This window comes from Cololabis saira, unplaced genomic scaffold (assembly GCF_033807715.1).
Source record: "Cololabis saira isolate AMF1-May2022 unplaced genomic scaffold, fColSai1.1 scf108, whole genome shotgun sequence".
In the NCBI taxonomy this organism is placed as follows: Eukaryota; Metazoa; Chordata; class Actinopteri; order Beloniformes; family Belonidae; genus Cololabis; species Cololabis saira.
The window spans coordinates 25386-39898 of NW_026906272.1; the positions used below are offsets into that span (position 1 = coordinate 25386).

At 45.1% G+C, this 14513-nt stretch overlaps 14 non-coding genes across 14 annotated transcripts; all 14 read right to left on the minus strand.

Annotated features, from left to right (window-relative positions):
• Positions 1–713: 713 nt before the first annotated feature.
• trnaa-ugc (transfer RNA alanine (anticodon UGC)) lies at positions 714–785 on the minus strand. Its single transcript has one exon. It is a non-coding gene; the product is annotated as a tRNA-Ala (tRNA).
• Positions 786–895: 110 nt separating this feature from the next.
• trnag-ucc (transfer RNA glycine (anticodon UCC)) lies at positions 896–967 on the minus strand. The gene has a single exon. It is a non-coding gene; the product is annotated as a tRNA-Gly (tRNA).
• Positions 968–2151: 1184 nt separating this feature from the next.
• trnaa-ugc (transfer RNA alanine (anticodon UGC)) lies at positions 2152–2223 on the minus strand. Its single transcript has one exon. It is a non-coding gene; the product is annotated as a tRNA-Ala (tRNA).
• Positions 2224–2327: 104 nt separating this feature from the next.
• Positions 2328–2399, minus strand: trnag-ucc (transfer RNA glycine (anticodon UCC)). Its single transcript has one exon. It is a non-coding gene; the product is annotated as a tRNA-Gly (tRNA).
• Positions 2400–3454: 1055 nt separating this feature from the next.
• Positions 3455–3526, minus strand: trnaa-ugc (transfer RNA alanine (anticodon UGC)). Its single transcript has one exon. It is a non-coding gene; the product is annotated as a tRNA-Ala (tRNA).
• A 110-nt stretch (positions 3527–3636) lies between these two features.
• On the minus strand, positions 3637–3708 carry trnag-ucc (transfer RNA glycine (anticodon UCC)). The gene has a single exon. It is a non-coding gene; the product is annotated as a tRNA-Gly (tRNA).
• A 1192-nt stretch (positions 3709–4900) lies between these two features.
• On the minus strand, positions 4901–4972 carry trnaa-ugc (transfer RNA alanine (anticodon UGC)). The gene has a single exon. It is a non-coding gene; the product is annotated as a tRNA-Ala (tRNA).
• Positions 4973–5082: 110 nt separating this feature from the next.
• Positions 5083–5154, minus strand: trnag-ucc (transfer RNA glycine (anticodon UCC)). Its single transcript has one exon. It is a non-coding gene; the product is annotated as a tRNA-Gly (tRNA).
• A 1329-nt stretch (positions 5155–6483) lies between these two features.
• On the minus strand, positions 6484–6555 carry trnaa-ugc (transfer RNA alanine (anticodon UGC)). Its single transcript has one exon. It is a non-coding gene; the product is annotated as a tRNA-Ala (tRNA).
• A 110-nt stretch (positions 6556–6665) lies between these two features.
• Positions 6666–6737, minus strand: trnag-ucc (transfer RNA glycine (anticodon UCC)). Its single transcript has one exon. It is a non-coding gene; the product is annotated as a tRNA-Gly (tRNA).
• Positions 6738–12931: 6194 nt separating this feature from the next.
• trnaa-ugc (transfer RNA alanine (anticodon UGC)) lies at positions 12932–13003 on the minus strand. Its single transcript has one exon. It is a non-coding gene; the product is annotated as a tRNA-Ala (tRNA).
• Positions 13004–13107: 104 nt separating this feature from the next.
• trnag-ucc (transfer RNA glycine (anticodon UCC)) lies at positions 13108–13179 on the minus strand. Its single transcript has one exon. It is a non-coding gene; the product is annotated as a tRNA-Gly (tRNA).
• A 1055-nt stretch (positions 13180–14234) lies between these two features.
• On the minus strand, positions 14235–14306 carry trnaa-ugc (transfer RNA alanine (anticodon UGC)). Its single transcript has one exon. It is a non-coding gene; the product is annotated as a tRNA-Ala (tRNA).
• Positions 14307–14416: 110 nt separating this feature from the next.
• trnag-ucc (transfer RNA glycine (anticodon UCC)) lies at positions 14417–14488 on the minus strand. The gene has a single exon. It is a non-coding gene; the product is annotated as a tRNA-Gly (tRNA).
• Positions 14489–14513: the final 25 nt, after the last annotated feature.

Consider the following 14513-nt stretch of genomic DNA (forward strand, 5'->3'; position numbering starts at 1 on the left):
CCAGTGTGGTTCTGCTGTTGGTGCCCATCCGCCTCAAGGTTCCACGCGTTGTGCATTCAGAGATGCTCTTCGGCATACCTCGGGTGTAATGAGTGGTTATTTGAGTTACTGTTGCCTTTCTATCAGCTACATCCAGTCTGGCCATTCTCTTCTGACCTCTGGCATCCACAAGCCATTTGCCCCCAAGAAACTACCGCCCACTGGATATATTCTCTTTTTCCGACGACTCTCTGTGAACCCCAGAGAGGTTTTTGCATGAAAATCCAAGTAGATCGGCAGGTTCTGAAATACTCAGACCAGCCCGTCCGTTACCAACAACCATGCCACGCTCAAAGTCACTGAAATCACCGTACTTCCCCATTCTGATGCTTGGTTTGAACTACAGGAGATTCTCTTGACCATGTCTACGTGCCTAATTGCATTGATTTGCGGTCATGTGATTGGCTGGTTAGAAATTTCTATCGAAGAGCAGTTTGAGCAGTTATTTTACCTAATAAAGTGGCCAGTGAGTGTAAATGCATACATATGTGTGTGTCCCATGTATACTCCTCATGAACATTAAAGCTTTTCGAAGGGATTGATGTTCAATAGCAAGCATTAAGTTCAATTCATCTTGTGAGTTTGTCTAACTATGAACATAATTAATCCTTTATGGAACAATCAGTGTTGCTGATTACCCTTTCTTACTTCATTGGGTTTATTAACACAAATAATGGAGATGCCGGGGATTGAACCCGGGGCCTCATACATGCAAAGCATGCCCTCTACCACTGAGCTACATCCCCTTCGGTGGGTGCTCCTTAAGACAGGAAGACAGGAAGACCTAACAGTTACGGGTGCCATGGAAAACAGTCTGTTGAAGTGTGAAAATTCAGATTTCTCACAAAAGTAGTGCTGCGATGGCCGGGAATCGAACCCGGGTCAACTGCTTGGAAGGCAGCTATGCTCACCACTATACCACCATCGCTCAGTTCTGGCAAATCAACGTCATAATTTCCGCAACACACTGCATGTTGTTGATGCCAAATTCTGACCATACCATCCGAATGTTGCAACCGACATTGAGACTCATCATACCAGACAACGTTTTTCCAAACTTCTGTTGTCCAAATTTGGTGGGCCTGAGTGAATTGTAGCCTCAGTTTCCTGTTCTTAGCTGAGAGGAGTGGTACCCAGTGTGGTTCTGCTGCTGTGGCCCATCCGCCTCAAGGTTCGACGCGTTGTGCATTCAGAGATGCTTTTCGGCTATTTGGTGAGACTGAGTGAATTGTAGCCTCAGTTTCCTGTTCTTTGCTGACAGGAGTGGTAACCAGTGTGGTTCTGCTGCTGTGGCCCATCCGCCTCAAGGTTCGACGCGTTGTGCATTCAGAGATGCTTTTCGGCTATTTGGTGAGCCTGAGTGAATTGTAGCCTCAGTTTCCTCTTCTTTGCTGACAGGAGTGGTACCCAGTGTGGTTCTGCTGTTGGTGCCCATCCGCCTCAAGGTTCCACGCGTTGTGCATTCAGAGATGCTCTTCGGCATACCTCGGTTGTAACGAGTGGTTATTTGAGTTACTGTTGCCTTTCTATCAGCTACATCCAGTCTGGCCATTCTCTTCTGACCTCTGGCATCCACAAGGCATTTGCCCTCAAGAAACTACGGCCCACTGGATATTTTCTCTTTTTCCGACGACTCTCTGTCAACCCCAGAGAGGTTTTTGCATGAAAATCCCAGTAGATCGGCAGGTTCTGAAATACTCAGATCAGCCCGTCCGTTACCAACAACCATGCCATGTTCAAAGTCACTGAAATCACCGTACTTCCCCATTCTGATGCTTGGTTTGAACTACAGTAGATTGTCTTGACCATGTCTATATGCCTAATTGCATTGATTTGCTGTCATGTGATTGGCTGGTTAGAAATTTCCACCGAAGAGCAGTTGGAGCAGTTATTTTACCTAAAAAAGTGGCCGGTGAGCGTAAATGCATACATATGTATGTGTCCCATGTATACTCCTCATGAACATTAAAGCTTTTTGAAGGGATTTATGTTCAATAGCAAGCATTAAGTTCAATTCATCTTGTCTAACTATGAACATACTTCATCCTTTTTGGAACAATCAGTGTTGCTGATTACCCTTTCTTACTTCATTGGGTTTATTAACACAAATAATGGAGATGCCGGGGATTGAACCCGGGGCCTCATACATGCAAAGCATGCACTCTACCACTGAGCTACATCCCCTTCGTTGGGTGGTTCTTAAGACAGGAAAACAGGAAGTTCTAAGAGTTACGAGTTCCATGGAAACAAGTAAGTGTGAAAATTCAGATTTCTCACAAAAGTAGTGCTGCGATGGCCGGGAATCGAACCCGGGTCAACTGCTTGGAAGGCAGCTATGCTCACCACTATACCACCATCGCTCAGTTCTGGCAAATCAACGTCATAATTTCCGCAACACACTGCATGTTGTTGATGCCAAATTCTGACCATACCATCCGAATGTTGCAACCGACATTGAGACTCATCATACCAGACAACGTTTTTCCAAACTTCTGTTGTCCAAATTTGGTGGGCCTGAGTGAATTGTAGCCTCAGTTTCCTGTTCTTTGCTGACAGGAGTGGTAACCAGTGTGGTTCTGCTGCTGTGGCCCATCCGCCTCAAGGTTCGACGCGTTGTGCATTCAGAGATGCTTTTCGGCTATTTGGTGAGCCTGAGTGAATTGTAGCCTCAGTTTCCTCTTCTTTGCTGACAGGAGTGGTACCCAGTGTGGTTCTGCTGTTGGTGCCCATCCGCCTCAAGGTTCCACGCGTTGTGCATTCAGAGATGCTCTTCGGCATACCTCGGGTGTAATGAGTGGTTATTTGAGTTACTGTTGCCTTTCTATCAGCTACATCCAGTCTGGCCATTCTCTTCTGACCTCTGGCATCCACAAGCCATTTGCCCCCAAGAAACTACCGCCCACTGGATATATTCTCTTTTTCCGACGACTCTCTGTGAACCCCAGAGAGGTTTTTGCATGAAAATCCAAGTAGATCGGCAGGTTCTGAAATACTCAGACCAGCCCGTCCGTTACCAACAACCATGCCACGCTCAAAGTCACTGAAATCACCGTACTTCCCCATTCTGATGCTTGGTTTGAACTACAGGAGATTCTCTTGACCATGTCTACGTGCCTAATTGCATTGATTTGCGGTCATGTGATTGGCTGGTTAGAAATTTCTATCGAAGAGCAGTTTGAGCAGTTATTTTACCTAATAAAGTGGCCAGTGAGTGTAAATGCATACATATGTGTGTGTCCCATGTATACTCCTCATGAACATTAAAGCTTTTCGAAGGGATTGATGTTCAATAGCAAGCATTAAGTTCAATTCATCTTGTGAGTTTGTCTAACTATGAACATAATTAATCCTTTATGGAACAATCAGTGTTGCTGATTACCCTTTCTTACTTCATTGGGTTTATTAACACAAATAATGGAGATGCCGGGGATTGAACCCGGGGCCTCATACATGCAAAGCATGCGCTCTACCACTGAGCTACATCCCCTTCAGTGGGTGCTCCTTAAGACAGGAAGACAGGAAGACCTAAGAGTTACGGGTTCCATGGAAAACAGTCTGTTGAAGTGTGAAAATTCAGATTTCTCACAAAAGTAGTGCTGCGATGGCCGGGAATCGAACCCGGGTCAACTGCTTGGAAGGCAGCTATGCTCACCACTATACCACCATCGCTCAGTTCTGGCAAATCAACGTCATAATTTCCGCAACACACTGCATGTTGTTGATGCCAAATTCTGACCATACCATCCGAATGTTGCAACCGACATTGAGACTCATCATACCAGACAACGTTTTTCCAAACTTCTGTTGTCCAAATTTGGTGGGCCTGAGTGAATTGTAGCCTCAGTTTCCTGTTTTTAGCTGAGAGGAGTGGTACCCAGTGTGGTTCTGCTGCTGTGGCCCATCCGCCTCAAGGTTCGACGCGTTGTGCATTCAGAGATGCTTTTCGGCTATTTGGTGAGACTGAGTGAATTGTAGCCTCAGTTTCCTGTTCTTTGCTGACAGGAGTGGTAACCAGTGTGGTTCTGCTGCTGTGGCCCATCCGCCTCAAGGTTCGACGCGTTGTGCATTCAGAGATGCTTTTCGGCTATTTGGTGAGCCTGAGTGAATTGTAGCCTCAGTTTCCTCTTCTTTGCTGACAGGAGTGGTACCCAGTGTGGTTCTGCTGTTGGTGCCCATCCGCCTCAAGGTTCCACGCGTTGTGCATTCAGAGATGCTCTTCGGCATACCTCGGGTGTAATGAGTGGTTATTTGAGTTACTGTTGCCTTTCTATCAGCTACATCCAGTCTGGCCATTCTCTTCTGACCTCTGGCATCCACAAGCCATTTGCCCCCAAGAAACTACCGCCCACTGGATATATTCTCTTTTTCCGACGACTCTCTGTGAACCCCAGAGAGGTTTTTGCATGAAAATCCAAGTAGATCGGCAGGTTCTGAAATACTCAGACCAGCCCGTCCGTTACCAACAACCATGCCACGCTCAAAGTCACTGAAATCACCGTACTTCCCCATTCTGATGCTTGGTTTGAACTACAGGAGATTCTCTTGACCATGTCTACGTGCCTAATTGCATTGATTTGCGGTCATGTGATTGGCTGGTTAGAAATTTCTATCGAAGAGCAGTTTGAGCAGTTATTTTACCTAATAAAGTGGCCAGTGAGTGTAAATGCATACATATGTGTGTGTCCCATGTATACTCCTCATGAACATTAAAGCTTTTCGAAGGGATTGATGTTCAATAGCAAGCATTAAGTTCAATTCATCTTGTGAGTTTGTCTAACTATGAACATAATTAATCCTTTATGGAACAATCAGTGTTGCTGATTACCCTTTCTTACTTCATTGGGTTTATTAACACAAATAATGGAGATGCCGGGGATTGAACCCGGGGCCTCATACATGCAAAGCATGCGCTCTACCACTGAGCTACATCCCCTTCGGTGGGTGCTCCTTAAGACAGGAAGACAGGAAGACCTAACAGTTACGGGTGCCATGGAAAAGAGTCTGTTGAAGTGTGAAAATTCAGATTTCTCACAAAAGTAGTGCTGCGATGGCCGGGAATCAAACCCGGGTCAACTGCTTGGAAGGCAGCTATGCTCACCACTATACCACCATCGCTCAGTTCTGGCAAATCAACGTCATAATTTCCGCAACACACTGCATGTTGTTGATGCCAAATTCTGACCATACCATCCGAATGTTGCAACCGACATTGAGACTCATCATACCAGACAACGTTTTTCCAAACTTCTGTTGTCCAAATTTGGTGGGCCTGAGTGAGTTGTAGCCTCAGTTTCCTGTTCTTAGCTGAGAGGAGTGGTACCCAGTGTGGTTCTGCTGCTGTGGCCCATCCGCCTCAAGGTTCGACGCGTTGTGCATTCAGAGATGCTTTTCGGCTATTTGGTGAGACTGAGTGAATTGTAGCCTCAGTTTCCTGTTCTTTGCTGACAGGAGTGGTAACCAGTGTGGTTCTGCTGCTGTGGCCCATCCGCCTCAAGGTTCGACGCGTTGTGCATTCAGAGATGCTTTTCGGCTATTTGGTGAGACTGAGTGAATTGTAGCCTCAGTTTCCTGTTCTTTGCTGACAGGAGTGGTAACCAGTGTGGTTCTGCTGCTGTGGCCCATCCGCCTCAAGGTTCGACGCGTTGTGCATTCAGAGATGCTTTTCGGCTATTTGGTGAGCCTGAGTGAATTGTAGCCTCAGTTTCCTCTTCTTTGCTGACAGGAGTGGTACCCAGTGTGGTTCTGCTGTTGGTGCCCATCCGCCTCAAGGTTCCACGCGTTGTGCATTCAGAGATGCTCTTCGGCATACCTCGGGTGTAATGAGTGGTTATTTGAGTTACTGTTGCCTTTCTATCAGCTACATCCAGTCTGGCCATTCTCTTCTGACCTCTGGCATCCACAAGCCATTTGCCCCCAAGAAACTACCGCCCACTGGATATATTCTCTTTTTCCGACGACTCTCTGTGAACCCCAGAGAGGTTTTTGCATGAAAATCCAAGTAGATCGGCAGGTTCTGAAATACTCAGACCAGCCCGTCCGTTACCAACAACCATGCCACGCTCAAAGTCACTGAAATCACCGTACTTCCCCATTCTGATGCTTGGTTTGAACTACAGGAGATTCTCTTGACCATGTCTACGTGCCTAATTGCATTGATTTGCGGTCATGTGATTGGCTGGTTAGAAATTTCTATCGAAGAGCAGTTTGAGCAGTTATTTTACCTAATAAAGTGGCCAGTGAGTGTAAATGCATACATATGTGTGTGTCCCATGTATACTCCTCATGAACATTAAAGCTTTTCGAAGGGATTGATGTTCAATAGCAAGCATTAAGTTCAATTCATCTTGTGAGTTTGTCTAACTATGAACATAATTAATCCTTTATGGAACAATCAGTGTTGCTGATTACCCTTTCTTACTTCATTGGGTTTATTAACACAAATAATGGAGATGCCGGGGATTGAACCCGGGGCCTCATACATGCAAAGCATGCGCTCTACCACTGAGCTACATCCCCTTCGGTGGGTGCTCCTTAAGACAGGAAGACAGGAAGACATAACAGTTACGGGTGCCATGGAAAACAGTCTGTTGAAGTGTGAAAATTCAGATTTCTCACAAAAGTAGTGCTGCGATGGCCGGGAATCAAACCCGGGTCAACTGCTTGGAAGGCAGCTATGCTCACCACTATACCACCATCGCTCAGTTCTGGCAAATCAACGTCATAATTTCCGCAACACACTGCATGTTGTTGATGCCAAATTCTGACCATACCATCCGAATGTTGCAACCGACATTGAGACTCATCATACCAGACAACGTTTTTCCAAACTTCTGTTGTCCAAATTTGGTGGGCCTGAGTGAGTTGTAGCCTCAGTTTCCTGTTCTTAGCTGAGAGGAGTGGTACCCAGTGTGGTTCTGCTGCTGTGGCCCATCCGCCTCAAGGTTCGACGCGTTGTGCATTCAGAGATGCTTTTCGGCTATTTGGTGAGACTGAGTGAATTGTAGCCTCAGTTTCCTGTTCTTTGCTGACAGGAGTGGTAACCAGTGTGGTTCTGCTGCTGTGGCCCATCCGCCTCAAGGTTCGACGCGTTGTGCATTCAGAGATGCTTTTCGGCTATTTGGTGAGACTGAGTGAATTGTAGCCTCAGTTTCCTGTTCTTTGCTGACAGGAGTGGTAACCAGTGTGGTTCTGCTGCTGTGGCCCATCCGCCTCAAGGTTCGACGCGTTGTGCATTCAGAGATGCTTTTCGGCTATTTGGTGAGCCTGAGTGAATTGTAGCCTCAGTTTCCTCTTCTTTGCTGACAGGAGTGGTACCCAGTGTGGTTCTGCTGTTGGTGCCCATCCGCCTCAAGGATCCACGCGTTGTGCATTCAGAGATGCTCTTCGGCATACCTCGGTTGTAACGAGTGGTTATTTGAGTTACTGTTGCCTTTCTATCAGCTACATCCAGTCTGGCCATTCTCTTCTGACCTCTGGCATCCACAAGGCATTTGCCCTCAAGAAACTACGGCCCACTGGATATTTTCTCTTTTTCCGACGACTCTCTGTCAACCCCAGAGAGGTTTTTGCATGAAAATCCCAGTAGATCGGCAGGTTCTGAAATACTCAGATCAGCCCGTCCGTTACCAACAACCATGCCATGTTCAAAGTCACTGAAATCACCGTACTTCCCCATTCTGATGCTTGGTTTGAACTACAGTAGATTGTCTTGACCATGTCTATATGCCTAATTGCATTGATTTGCTGTCATGTGATTGGCTGGTTAGAAATTTCCACCGAAGAGCAGTTGGAGCAGTTATTTTACCTAAAAAAGTGGCCGGTGAGCGTAAATGCATACATATGTATGTGTCCCATGTATACTCCTCATGAACATTAAAGCTTTTTGAAGGGATTTATGTTCAATAGCAAGCATTAAGTTCAATTCATCTTGTCTAACTATGAACATACTTCATTATGTTATGATTATCGTCTGTAATCCATCCAAGATGGCCGCCACCATGCTCTACTGAGAAGTTTGTTTGTTGGATTTCATCAAAAGTAAGATAATTCTTTGGAAATATTGTTCAAAGCCAGTGGTGTTTGATGTTTAAAAGGTGCTGAAGGCTACTGTGTCAAGTTGAGCAAATAGTTTTGTTTGACTCAACCTAAAACACAGTTAACTTACATCCAGCCAAACCCAGCCAGACCTCCCCAAGCCTAGGCCAGGCTACCTGCCAGATTCAAACCTTTTGCCCCTGTTGATTCCTGATGGCGGCAAAGACAGGCAAGTCGGGTCTGCGTTCAGACAAGAAACTGGACACCGAATTAAACATAGAGGAATGTGAGGAATCCAAAGGGAACCGGGAGATTCTCAGTGCAATAAAGAGTATGGAATCCAGGCTCAGCAACAAAATGCAAAGTCTGGAGGATACTATTGCAGACAAAGTGGCAGCGGCTGTCAAGGAGAATATGGAAGAAATCCGCCGAGAATTTAAGGAGGACATTGCGGACCTATGCAGCCGGGTCTCCTGTCTGGAGGCAAAGGTGATTGATTCCCCTGCCTCAGAACCACAGCTGATTGCCGATGTCAGTGAACTTGATGCTCGGCTGAAACACCTGGAGAGTGACCCACCCGGTAAGAGAGACATTTCCCTTAATGTGGTTATTAGAAATCTCCCACATAGAGACAATGAAGTAGTGACCAACTCTGTGAATTGTCTGATAAAAGACGGACTAAAGATCAGAGACATGGAGTGTGTGTCAGCTGAAAGGAAACAGTCTTATAATAACAAACCGGGAGTGATAATCGCCAAGCTCGGCTCTCAGGAGAACAAAAAGACTGTAATGGAGAAAAAAGCATCACTAAAGAAACATCCTGTGTATAAGTCTGTGTACATAAATCATGACATTCCCCATGAACAGCGTGCGATGGAGTCCAACTTCCATGCCATCCTAAAGGAGATGGGGACAGATAAACTTACAGTAAGAGGTGGGCGGATTGTGAAAAAGACTCTCCATCCAAACAACACCACCTCTCAAGAACCTGCCTAGGTTGTCTGTGGGTTTTGGAATGTACAGAGCTGGAACACCAACACCTCATCAGATAACTATAAAACTCGTTCACAGTGTATTAACCACATGGGCATAGATATAATAGGAGTTGCTGAAACACACTTGACTGGGACCAATGTTGCCTCCATGACTGGGTATAGTTGGTTTGGGCAGAACAGAACTAGACTTCACCATCGGGCTCGCTCTGGATCAGGGGGTGTGGGCATATTCATAAGAGACAATATATCCCAGGACTACCACTGTGAAATGCTAGAAAATTCTGTGGAAGGCATATTGTGGGTAAAACTGACTGCTAAGCCCCACCTCAACATTAACCAAACATTCAGTGTGGCGGTGTGCTATTTACCTCCAGCCAACTCCACCAGGCAGGTGGATGCAGCAGACTTCTATGAAAATCTCCTCACTAATGTCTACAGCTTCCAGAAACTTGGCCCCTTTTATATAATGGGAGATTTCAACAGTCGTTGCGCAGATACTTTGGATTATATTGAGGGCGTTGATTTGGTGGGAGAACGGAATGTAGTGGACTTTTCATCCAACTCCTATGGTGAACTGCTCACACAATTTCGTATTAGTGCAAACTGCTGTATTCTTAATGGGCGAAATTACTGTATGAATGATTTCACCTGTGTGTCATCTAAGGGGCTGTCAGTTGTTGATTATTTCATCGTTCCCTATGAGAATCTGCAGTGGTTCAGTGACTTCAATGTAACCAGAAGCAGGGATCTTTTCACTCAAGCTGGATGTATTTCAATCATGGACACAGCCAGAGTAATCCCAGACCACTCCTGCCTTACCTGCGTTATGACCCTCCCAGCAGCACATTCTCACCCTCAGTCCTCCAAACAGAGGAACGGGGATGGGGTCTCTTTTACTGCTTTTGATTTGTCCACAATCCCAGATCACTTCCTGTCAAGCGACAGCTGTCAGGCAGCACTGAGGAACTGTATAGCCCAGTTAGAGTCCCCTATGGCCAACCAGCACACTGTTGACTCTGTGTATGCCAAGTTCTGCGACATTGTTAAATTGGAGATGCGAACACAGATACCCCACAAGGACATTATCATCCTGTCTGGTCGCTCAAATAAAAAGAGGAGAACAAAAAAGGCCTGGTGGACAGATGAGCACTCCTCCCTATGGAACTCTCTTTGTGCAGCAGAAAAGGAATGGACATCTTGCCCCCCCGGTCCTACAAGAACGAGGGCTAGGGCGATGATGAAGGACAGACAGAGACAGTTTGACCGCTCAGTCCAATCGGCAAAAAGACTACACTGGAGACAACAACAGGAGAATATCCAGGAGCTAGAAAGTAATGACCCGAAGACCTTCTGGAACCAAGTTAATCAGCTTGGTGTGGGTAACGAGCGGCATGATAACATCCCTATGGAGGTCCTGGGGCCTGATGGTTCACCACACACTGATAAAGAAGTAGTGCTAGAGACCTGGAGGAGTGAGTTTGCCAGCTTGTTTCAGTCTAATAAACTTAGTAACCCCACCCCATCCAGAGTCGGAGAACCCCCCCGATATAGCCCTGACACAACTCTGAACCAGCCCATTAGTGAGCTGGAGATTATTAAAGTTCTGCAAGCAGTCAAGAAACGGAAAGCATATGGTTATGATGGGTTACCTGCTGATGTACTGAAAAATGGCAATGCACTTGGTTTACTGCACAAGTTATTTAATCAATGTTTTCTTTATGGAACAATCCCAGAAATGTGGAAATTTGGTATTATCAACCCTATTTATAAAGGCGGGGGTAAGGATAAAAGAATACCAGCAAATTATCGAGGGATTACTTTGACCTCTTCTGTATACAAACTGTTTTGCTGTGTGTTGCATAACAGGATTTCTGAGTGGGCGGAGTCCAACAGCATCATAACAGATGAGCAAAATGGGTTCAGAAAGGAACGGAGTTGTATAGATCACATTTCCACCCTAACTACTATAATTGACTCAAGGAAAAAGCTGAAGAAGTCTACGTTCTGCTCATTCATTGATTTTTCGAAAGCATTTGACCATATTAATCGAGATAAGCTATGGGAAAAGCTGAGAAGTTTAGGTCTGAATGGTAATTTCCTTAACTGTCTGATTTCTTTATATGAGGGTGTGAAATGCTGTGTCCGTATAAATGGAAATCTTACAGATCCCTTTCCAGTTGACATCGGTGTGAAACAAGGTTGTATTTTGTCACCAGTGTTATTTTCAATGTACATAAATGACCTAACATTAGCAATTAAGGCCCTAGGAAAAGGTGTACCTATGGAAAATGAAAACATCTCTGTACTCCTTTACGCGGACGATATAGTCCTGATCTCAGAATCAGAAGAGGAGCTACAGGAGATGCTCTCATTGGTTCATAGTTGGTGCCAAAAATGGAATTTAAATATAAATGTGGATAAAACCAAAGTAGTGCACTTCAGAAACCCAGCAAAGCCCCTGACCTGCTTCAGCTTCTCTTGCGGGTCTTTCCCACTAGAGGTCACCAAAGAGTATAAATATTTAGGATTACTGCTCACTGAGTTCTTAGACTACAATGTAACCGCTAGGCAACTAGCCCTCTATGCCAACAGAGCTCTAGGAGCAATTATAGCTAAAAGTAAAGTTTTGGGTGGTTTCCCCTTTAAATGTTTTACCAAACTTTTTGACTCTTTGGTCCTACCCATCCTTACTTATGCATCCGCAGTATGGGGTTACAGAAGTTACTCCTGTATCAATGCAGTCTTTAATAGAGCATGCCGCTTCTTTCTGGGTGTTGGTAAATATACCCCAAATGCTGCCATACAAGGTGACATGGGATGGAAAACGACCTGGCAACACCAGTGGTCATGTATTTTTAAGAACTGGAAGAGACTATGCAGTATGCCAGATAACCGGTTATGTAAGCGTGTGTTTTTGTGGGCTAATCAGATGAGAAATGTGAAAAACTATCCCCATACGGTACGGACATATTTCTCCTCTCTGCATCTATCCCACCTCGCCAGCACTGACCTAGTCCTCTCAAGTAACGATCTAAACAGGCTTGACCAAGCAGTTGCAGAGGCAGAGAAGGAGAAATGGCTCCTGCAGATAAATAGAGCAGAGGGAAACAAGCTTCGCACTTACTGTACCTTTAAGAATGCCTTTGATACAGAGCCGTATGTACAAAGTATTATGCCCAGGCAGCATAGAAGTGCCCTTGCCAAGTTTAGGTGTGGAGTTGCTCCATTGGCTCTTGAAACCGGTAGATATACCAACATCCCAATACAGGAGCGTGTTTGCACACTATGTAACAGCGGTTCCATCGAATCTGAGTCCCATGTCCTTCTACACTGTGAACTTTACAAAGACATTCGCGAGGACCTTTTTATCTCATTTTCAAAGAATCAGGAACATTTTCAAGACCTCGATGATGTTAATAAAGTATGTGACATTTTAGCAGCTAAACATCTCTTTAACGAATCAGCCAAAGCCTGCCACCTCATCCTAAAGCGTAGAGCAGCTTTTATATGTACTGGCCCTTAATTTCCCCTTTTCCTCCTTTTATTGTAGACCTAATTGATTAAGCCATTGAGTTTTTATTGTAATATGACTGTGATTTTTGTAACAGTCAAATGATTTTAATACTTTAATGTATGTTACTTTTTATCGATATGAATATGTATTGTGTCTCACAACTCTTAGTGAGTGGCCCTCAACTTTTTATTATTGCCAATTTTATTAATGTATAATGATATTGTACGCTGGGGGGTGACACATAAATAAAGCTTTATCTATCTATCTATCTATCTACTTCATCCTTTTTGGAACAATCAGTGTTGCTGATTACCCTTTCTTACTTCATTGGGTTTATTAACACAAATAATGGAGATGCCGGGGATTGAACCCGGGGCCTCATACATGCAAAGCATGCGCTCTACCACTGAGCTACATCCCCTTCGTTGGGTGGTTCTTAAGACAGGAAAACAGGAAGTTCTAAGAGTTACGAGTTCCATGGCAACAAGTAAGTGTGAAAATTCAGATTTCTCACAAAAGTAGTGCTGCGATGGCCGGGAATCGAACCCGGGTCAACTGCTTGGAAGGCAGCTATGCTCACCACTATACCACCATCGCTCAGTTCTGGCAAATCAACGTCATAATTTCCGCAACACACTGCATGTTGTTGATGCCAAATTCTGACCATACCATCCGAATGTTGCAACCGACATTGAGACTCATCATACCAGACAACAATTTTCGAAAATTCTGTTGTCCAAATTTGGTGGGCCTGAGTGAATTGTAGCCTCAGTTTCCTGTTCTTTGCTGACAGGAGTGGTAACCAGTGTGGTTCTGCTGCTGTGGCCCATCCGCCTCAAGGTTCGACGCGTTGTGCATTCAGAGATGCTTTTCGGCTATTTGGTGAGCCTGAGTGAATTGTAGCCTCAGTTTTCTCTTCTTTGCTGACAGGAGTGGTACCCAGTGTGGTTCTGCTGTTGGTGCCCATCCGCCTCAAGGTTCCACGCGTTGTGCATTCAGAGATGCTCTTCGGCATACCTCGGGTGTAATGAGTGGTTATTTGAGTTACTGTTGCCTTTCTATCAGCTACATCCAGTCTGGCCATTCTCTTCTGACCTCTGGCATCCACAAGCCATTTGCCCCCAAGAAACTACCGCCCACTGGATATATTCTCTTTTTCCGACGACTCTCTGTGAACCCCAGAGAGGTTTTTGCATGAAAATCCAAGTAGATCGGCAGGTTCTGAAATACTCAGACCAGCCCGTCCGTTACCAACAACCATGCCACGCTCAAAGTCACTGAAATCACCGTACTTCCCCATTCTGATGCTTGGTTTGAACTACAGGAGATTCTCTTGACCATGTCTACGTGCCTAATTGCATTGATTTGCGGTCATGTGATTGGCTGGTTAGAAATTTCTATCGAAGAGCAGTTTGAGCAGTTATTTTACCTAATAAAGTGGCCAGTGAGTGTAAATGCATACATATGTGTGTGTCCCATGTATACTCCTCATGAACATTAAAGCTTTTCGAAGGGATTGATGTTCAATAGCAAGCATTAAGTTCAATTCATCTTGTGAGTTTGTCTAACTATGAACATAATTAATCCTTTATGGAACAATCAGTGTTGCTGATTACCCTTTCTTACTTCATTGGGTTTATTAACACAAATAATGGAGATGCCGGGGATTGAACCCGGGGCCTCATACATGCAAAGCATGCGCTCTACCACTGAGCTACATCCCCTTCGGTGGGTGCTCCTTAAGACAGGAAGACAGGAAGACCTAACAGTTACGGGTGCCATGGAAAACAGTCTGTTGAAGTGTGAAAATTCAGATTTCTCACAAAAGTAGTGCTGCGATGGCCGGGAATCGAACCCGGGTCAACTGCTTGGAAGGCAGCTATGCTCACCACTATACCACCATCGCTCAGTTCTGGCAAATCAACGTCATA